Source organism: Vanellus vanellus (assembly GCF_965231255.1).
Source record: "Vanellus vanellus genome assembly, chromosome: 1".
Taxonomy (NCBI): Eukaryota; Metazoa; Chordata; class Aves; order Charadriiformes; family Charadriidae; genus Vanellus; species Vanellus vanellus.
Genome location: NC_138905.1, coordinates 201,201,013 through 201,207,953, shown reverse-complemented (window position 1 = coordinate 201,207,953; position 6,941 = coordinate 201,201,013).

The window sequence follows — 6,941 nt, the reverse complement described above, 5'->3', positions numbered from 1 at the left end:
CACTAACTTCAGGAAAGCTCCTAATTTACATCCCACTAAGCATCAGTGAAGTACACCCTTTCTAGTGACTGTGAATAGTTTATTCTCTCTGAAGGGCTGCATTTGTGAACTTGCATTTGGTATTGAAACGTTTATAGATGGCTGAGCCAGCAGGGAAAAAAGCTACTCAAGTACTTTGGAGAGAATTTTGCAGTGCATTGTCAGAGGGTCTCCATCGTGCACTTTGGGTGGGGTAGGCAGAAAGGACTTTGGTGAGTTACAAGGACTCCTACATTCACCTTCTGAATGGTAGCAAAGGGTTTTGCCCAGTCCATTTAACAACAGCCCAAGAGCCCACGGCTAGGCAGCCATAGGCGCTTCTAAGCCAGGACTCCTACTGAGGGACATCAGCAACACCAAGGCTGCAGCCCCCAAAGCCCAGGCAGCCTCTGGAGGCAGGGTGGCAGCCGCAGCCTGCAACGAACCACCTAGGTGCACACAGCAAGTCTCCGCCACCCTACTGGTAGGATAAAAGGGACCTGAGCGCCTCATTTGTGGTTCCCCCTGGCCGAGCACCACTAGTAGGAGACACACCCCACCGCTCACCAGCAGGCGCATCTCCCGGCAGGCAGCAGACCCAGGCGGGAGGCGGGCAGCCCCTCACAGAGGACGAGGCGGGAGCAAGGCCCCTCCCGCCCCCTGAGGCGGCGGGCGATAACGGCCGCTCCCCGCCGCGGGGCCCGCGCGACGCCCAACCGCCGCCGCCGCCCAACCGCCTCGGCCGCGCGGCCCCTCCCTCCCGCGGCTGCCTCCGCCGGCGCGCGCCTCCCCGCCACGGGGCACGTGGGCCGGGGTTGCTGCCGATTGGCTGCCTGCGGTCACCTGAGCCCGGCCCCTCGGCGAAGGAGGGAGCGGCGCGGCGCGGCGTTGCCGGGGTGACGGGGCGAGCGGAGGTGAAGGAGGGAGCGGGTGGGCGCGGGGCGAGCGCTCCTCGGCGGCGGGCGGCCGCGGCGTGGCAGGTGGGTGCGTGGGCGATCCGGGCGGGCCCAATCCCCTCAGCCTCGGAGCGTACCCGGCCTTCCCCCTCCCTCAGAGAGGCGCCCTCTCGCCCCCGTCCGCGGGCAGGAGGGAGGCTCTGAGGTGGGGGTACGCGGAGCGGGGCAGCCGCCGGGGTGTGTGTGTGTGGGGGAAAGCAGCGGCGCCCCCACTCCCCGGGGCTCCGCGCAGCTTTCCCCCACGGGTCACCGGCCTGGCTGGGCGCTGACCCGGGAGTGCTGGGCGCCCGCAGCCCCGCCGTGCGCCTGGCACCGACCCGCTCTGCCTTCCTGTGGGGGCGGCGAGGGAGATGATAGGAGTGAGCCTCTGTGGATAAACGCAGGCTGCGGTGGGGGGGGGGGGGAGCTCCGCTGGATCCCTTCCCCTCCGAGATGGCTCCAGCTCCGCCTCTCTCTAACCGGCCCCTCCGCCCCGAGGTGTCCCGCGGTGGGTACGAAGGGCTCCGCGCAGCGCAGGGGGGTCGCAGCCGATGTCGCTGGGTTTTGCAGATCTCGGCAGCCCTGGAGTAACTCCTCCGCGCTCCGGGGTGCGGCGAACAAAAAGCCCTTGAAAGCCGGGCTCTTGTTCGCAGGCTCTTCTCCTGTCTGCTGCACAAATAAGTTGCTGTTCGCTTCAAACAATTTTGGAGCTGGAGCTGAAGTAACAGGAGCTAGTAACTTTTTCTCTTGGCTGGTAAGAGGTTGAAAAGCCACAATTACGGTTCTGTTGAAAAGCCTTTGGTTGTTTGACTTCCTTTCCTGATGCCTCTCTCCATTGATCTGACCTTGGACTGAAAGCTTTGCCTGATATTCATGAAGACTCTTGATACTTACTACCTATTTATCACCTTTGTACTTACAACTACTTTAAACGAATGCTTTTATCAAATTAACGAAGGGGTCCGGTAGCAGTTAGTATACGTGAAAGTGGCAAATTGATTCAATCTGTAGATAGGCTTGTTAACTACTGCATTATCTCTTTCAAGCATACCTTCACCATCACACGTAAAACAAGTTGGGTATATTAACTGGAAGCTTTTTACCATATAAGCAAAGAGGATTTTTTTCAGAAATAGGACTAAACTTCTTTATTAGTTCAGTAATAAGATGTTTAAATTGTTAGTTAAGGAGGAAGTAAATTACTTTTTCTCAGTTCTCACAATTTGCAGTTGCAATCCTAATGAAAGAGAATGCTGAGAATGAATACATTGCGTGCTATCCAAAACCGCGCTATCCAAAAGCACTAAAGGGTGGCGGGATAAATGTAGCACGTTAGTATTGCACTGTTTCAGTAGTTACTGTATTAACTAGTCCAATGCGTTATAATTTACGATTCTTAAGAATTACTTTGAAAAAGAATTATTAGTATAATTTGGTGTAAATGAAATATGAATCTAATATTGGCCTTCTAATTTTGTTGTATTACTTATTCACATCTCTAAGTACAAATGTTTACAAACGCAACTTTATGTTGAGGTTTCATCTAGCAAACTAGTGTCTTCTAGAAGTTGAGATGAGCGAGATGTATTAAAAAGAAGGAGTACTAGAAGTTGAGATGAGCGAGATGTATTAAAAAGAAGGAGTACTAGAAGTTGAGATGAGCGAGATGTATTAAAAAGAAGGAGTACTAGAAGTTGAGATGAGCGAGATGTATTAAAAAGAAGGAGTACTAGAAGTTGAGATGAGCGAGATGTATTAAAAAGAAGGAGTAACATTTTTTTACTAGTTTTGATGTTGAAGCACAGAATTACTCATTATAAACAGTCTCATCAACTTCAATGGGATTAGGAGTTGTGTGAATCACAGGTTCTGATCCTGTAAAAAGCTTTGTTGAAGTGTAGGAAAAATGTCACCACATTGCACCTTTGTTATGATATGCCATTCTAATTGCTAATTAATGATAGTCTGGATATGTTGAAGAACATGGATGATAACTATTTTACATAGTTTTACTAGTATGGATTTGGAACAACGTTTGCAAGTAGCAAAACCAGGGATGAGTCACGTAGTTCATTCTCAAGTTCTGCTGATTATACCCTTTTTGAGACACTGGGATATAATGCATTTTGTAAATCCTGTATATGATAATGAAGACACTGTATGCACAATGCTTCTTTGGGGCGTTAAATTATTATTGCCATTATTCCTGTAAAGTCAGGTTTTCAGCTAACATAACGCAAAGCATGGCATACTCAGAAGGAGCACAAATGTTTCCTGGCTATGTGTAAATCTCTCTTCTCCCTCAGCCCCTAAAATACATATAAATGTTTTCTATTACCAGCAGTGTTCCAACTTTAATTTGCTATCTCTGTCTTTACAACTCTAGAAATAAATTCATAGCTGCCTGATTTTGTACAATTTCATGTATGGCAGCTTCTGAAAAATACATATTTCTTCAACACAATATTTAATGTGATGAATGCTACCTAGCTGACAGTATTTTATTTTATTTTTTTTTTCCCCCACGTGGGCCTTTTCAGGGCAGTTGGAGCAAGTGTGGTCAGACAAGACCTCATTTACTTCACAAAGGTGAAGAGTACAAGGGTTGTAGGCAAGGTGTGAAGGGAAGGTGTTCTACAAGTATGAGACAGAATAACAATGTATAGTTCTGTAGTGGAAGTTCATGTCCCTAACTTTTCCCCTTTGTCTTTATCATTGCAGCAGCCTAAGTACTTTCCCTCCTCTTGTTTCTTGCCTGTGGGGCACTGACTCTGCTAAAGCCATCTGCTGCTCCTTGTCATTTTATTGCATGCAGTTGACAGCTGCAGGTGGGAAACAGGGTGGTTAGAAGGGAGCTGAGATCTTATTTGTTGGATATTAGAGACCTCTGTTGGCAAGATAAGGTGATTATATTTTTCCCTCTCTCTTATCCAGAACTTCTCAGAGTACTCTCTGCCAGTGTTATGGAGAAGCTGAAAAGTGGTCGTCAAGTATGAATATCAAATCAAATATGGGAAACTTATGAGATGTAGGAAAGCTAAGTGAATTTGAAGTTGGAATCCTTCATCCCTTCAGAAATTTCCCTTGGAAGATGGATGATATTGACTTCAAATTTCGATGCTTATATGTATGAGAAATGTGTTAGTAGGCCTTAATTTAATCACGCTTCGTCAGGTCTTGAAGTGATATGTTGTTGGTGGTGAAACTTTTTTTTTTTTTTTTTTTCAATTGAGAGATGGAAGAAATATTTTCCCGACAGATTGACTTTGAAATAGAATGATGACTACAGCTCAGGAGAGCAAGTAAAAGTAGGAGTAAATTTTGGAGGACAATGGATTCTAGGACCCTGGAAGGTCGGAAGTTCTTACTTCAACAGTATATTTATTACATGTTCTTTATTTATTGTTTGACGTTGCCCTCTTTATACATATGCATAGTAGGGCCCACACAACCTTAAAACTATGCAATCGCATTTCTTAATGGAAATTCTGTATCTTTTGAGTTCAGTACACTGCCAATGATGATTGCTTTTCCCTGAGTAATTTGGTGAAGCGTATTACTGTTAACCTAAAAAGATGCATTTGGAATGATTTACTGACCTCAAAAATATGTGTCTGCAGTTTTCTTTCATTTAATAAAAATGAGGTTAACTGAACTCAGCATTGTAAATATCAGTATCCAAATAAGAACAAAGAGTGTTTAAATGTATTGAACTTCTATTTAGTCTATTTGCCTCTATTTTAGAAGGAAAAAATTCTTCAAGTTACTTCTTACTTGAATGCATATGAGGTGAGTGGCTTGTTTCCAACAGACATCAGTGTAATGCCACTTGATATCAAGACAGAACAAATTTGCCCAATGGCAACCTATTATTAAGTGCTGCAGTGTCTGCTTTTTAAGCAGGGCTTTTAACCGAACTGCAGACAGAAACAGGAAACAAGCAGCTGGCACAGTTACGTCTCCTTTGGGACTTGCTTTCAATACAACGAGTTATTAATGTGCCTTAACCATTTGCATTATTTTTCTTTTCATGACAACACTTTGATAAACCTTTGCTTTTTTTTGTACTCTGAACAGAGGTTTTTGATTGTACATCAGTTAATTTCTTTCTCGTATGTTACAGCCAGTATATAGTCTTTGAGGGTTTTCTCGGTAGGAACTGGGAGAATAAGCACAATGATTGCATGATACAATACCACAGGCATTCATACGTGTCTTCTGAAATGATTTGAACATGTTTTGGTGCTACTAAGTGCACTGAAGTTTAAGGCCCATAGACCTGCAAGCGTATTTTGGAAGATCTGATGATTATAAAAGACAAATTGCCTAGAAGATATCTTGTGTTACATCATAGACCTAAAGCCATGAGATTGCATCTTACAGACGATGATCAGTCTACAAATTTGAAGCCCAGTAAAATGTGTAGATGAGTTGGAGAAGTCAGGGATAGTTTGATGCCAGTTCTGAATTACTTGATTTTGGAAATTTACTCTGGGTTTTGGAACTCCTGATGTTTGAAGGTGTTGGATTTGGCAAGAGTGTTATAAAGGCAGCAGACTTTCTTTTAAATAGAAAATATTTCACAGGTGCAATAAAATTTCCACACCTAAGTCAACAAAATGTGTTTTAATACAGCATGCTTCTCCGTGTGCTTTCTGTGTTCTGAAAATCTTTGAAGTACGTTCTAGGAGATCATCGTGTAATAGATATGGAAACTCCAAAAGCTGAGATACAAGCTGTCAGCATCACCAGCAACATTTTTAATACTGCTTGTTATTCTGTACTACCTTCTGTTAAGAACTGGCATTTGGTTTTGAGTCCAGTTGTAACTGCAGAATATTACAAACATGAAAATACATCATTAGCTTTGTTTCAATATTGATTTTAATAAATTGTTTATATGCTAGCTAACTTTTTTACCATATTAATTCTTCAGGTTACTGCATATTGGAAAAATGTATAGGATGAATGTGGCTTCATTACATAAAGCTAATATAGTTTAATTGCAATAAGATGGCAAGTACTGAATCTGCTGGCCAGTTAATCGAGCTGTTCTTAATTTTCATTATTTTTCCATACTTCAGGTGATGTGCTCAGAAAAATACAGACTGTTTAGATTATGCCACAGCTCCATATTTTAGATCATTAGGCTTAGTATAGCTCAGCAATATTGTTTGTATTGATAATTCTATATGAAATGACATAAAAATGTACAATTATTATGATATCCAATTTCTTTTTTGATATGTCACACATCTATTTTCACAAGCAAAAGTAAATCTTAAAATTTAAAATAAAACATACATTTAAACTTATAAAGAATCCTATTTTTAAAATTTTGGTACTATTATATAGATGGTGATAATTACATTAGAACTGTGCTATGTTCTATTTCTTTAACAATAGTATTAAGGAATTTAATGTCTATAAATTGATACGACTTAGAACACGACATTCAGTTCTAAGCAAAGCAATTACATTTACGGTTTTATTTCACTTGCACGCTTATGTAAAGTTTTGCATCCTATAGCAATTAAGAAAGCATATAAAGTATTTATTTTATTCCACTGAATACCATTATGTGAAATCAAGAAGTCAATGGGGATTTTTTTCCCAAAGCCCTTTAATTTCAGCTTGATTCTTTGAAGTCATATTTAATCAGTTTGGATCATGGTGCTTTTAGACCTTTAGCTTTATTGTTTTGTCTTCTCTGAATCAAATGAAGTCAAATTTGTTTTGCAGGACTGCTTTTTTGCAGAGAGGAGTTTATTGTATTACTATTCTTTGTTCTTTTTTAATCTTTTCATAACATTACTGCTCTTGAATTTCTGTAGCATTCCAAATGTATAAAAATTAAAAAGCAGCAATCTTAAGTCTTTCCTGATACCTTTTTTTTTTCAAGGTTACTGAGGTACAGTCTCACAGTTTGTCTTTTGTCTAATCTGTTTTTATTTAGCAGCTCTTCAGTTACTAATCAGCTAGAAGGTG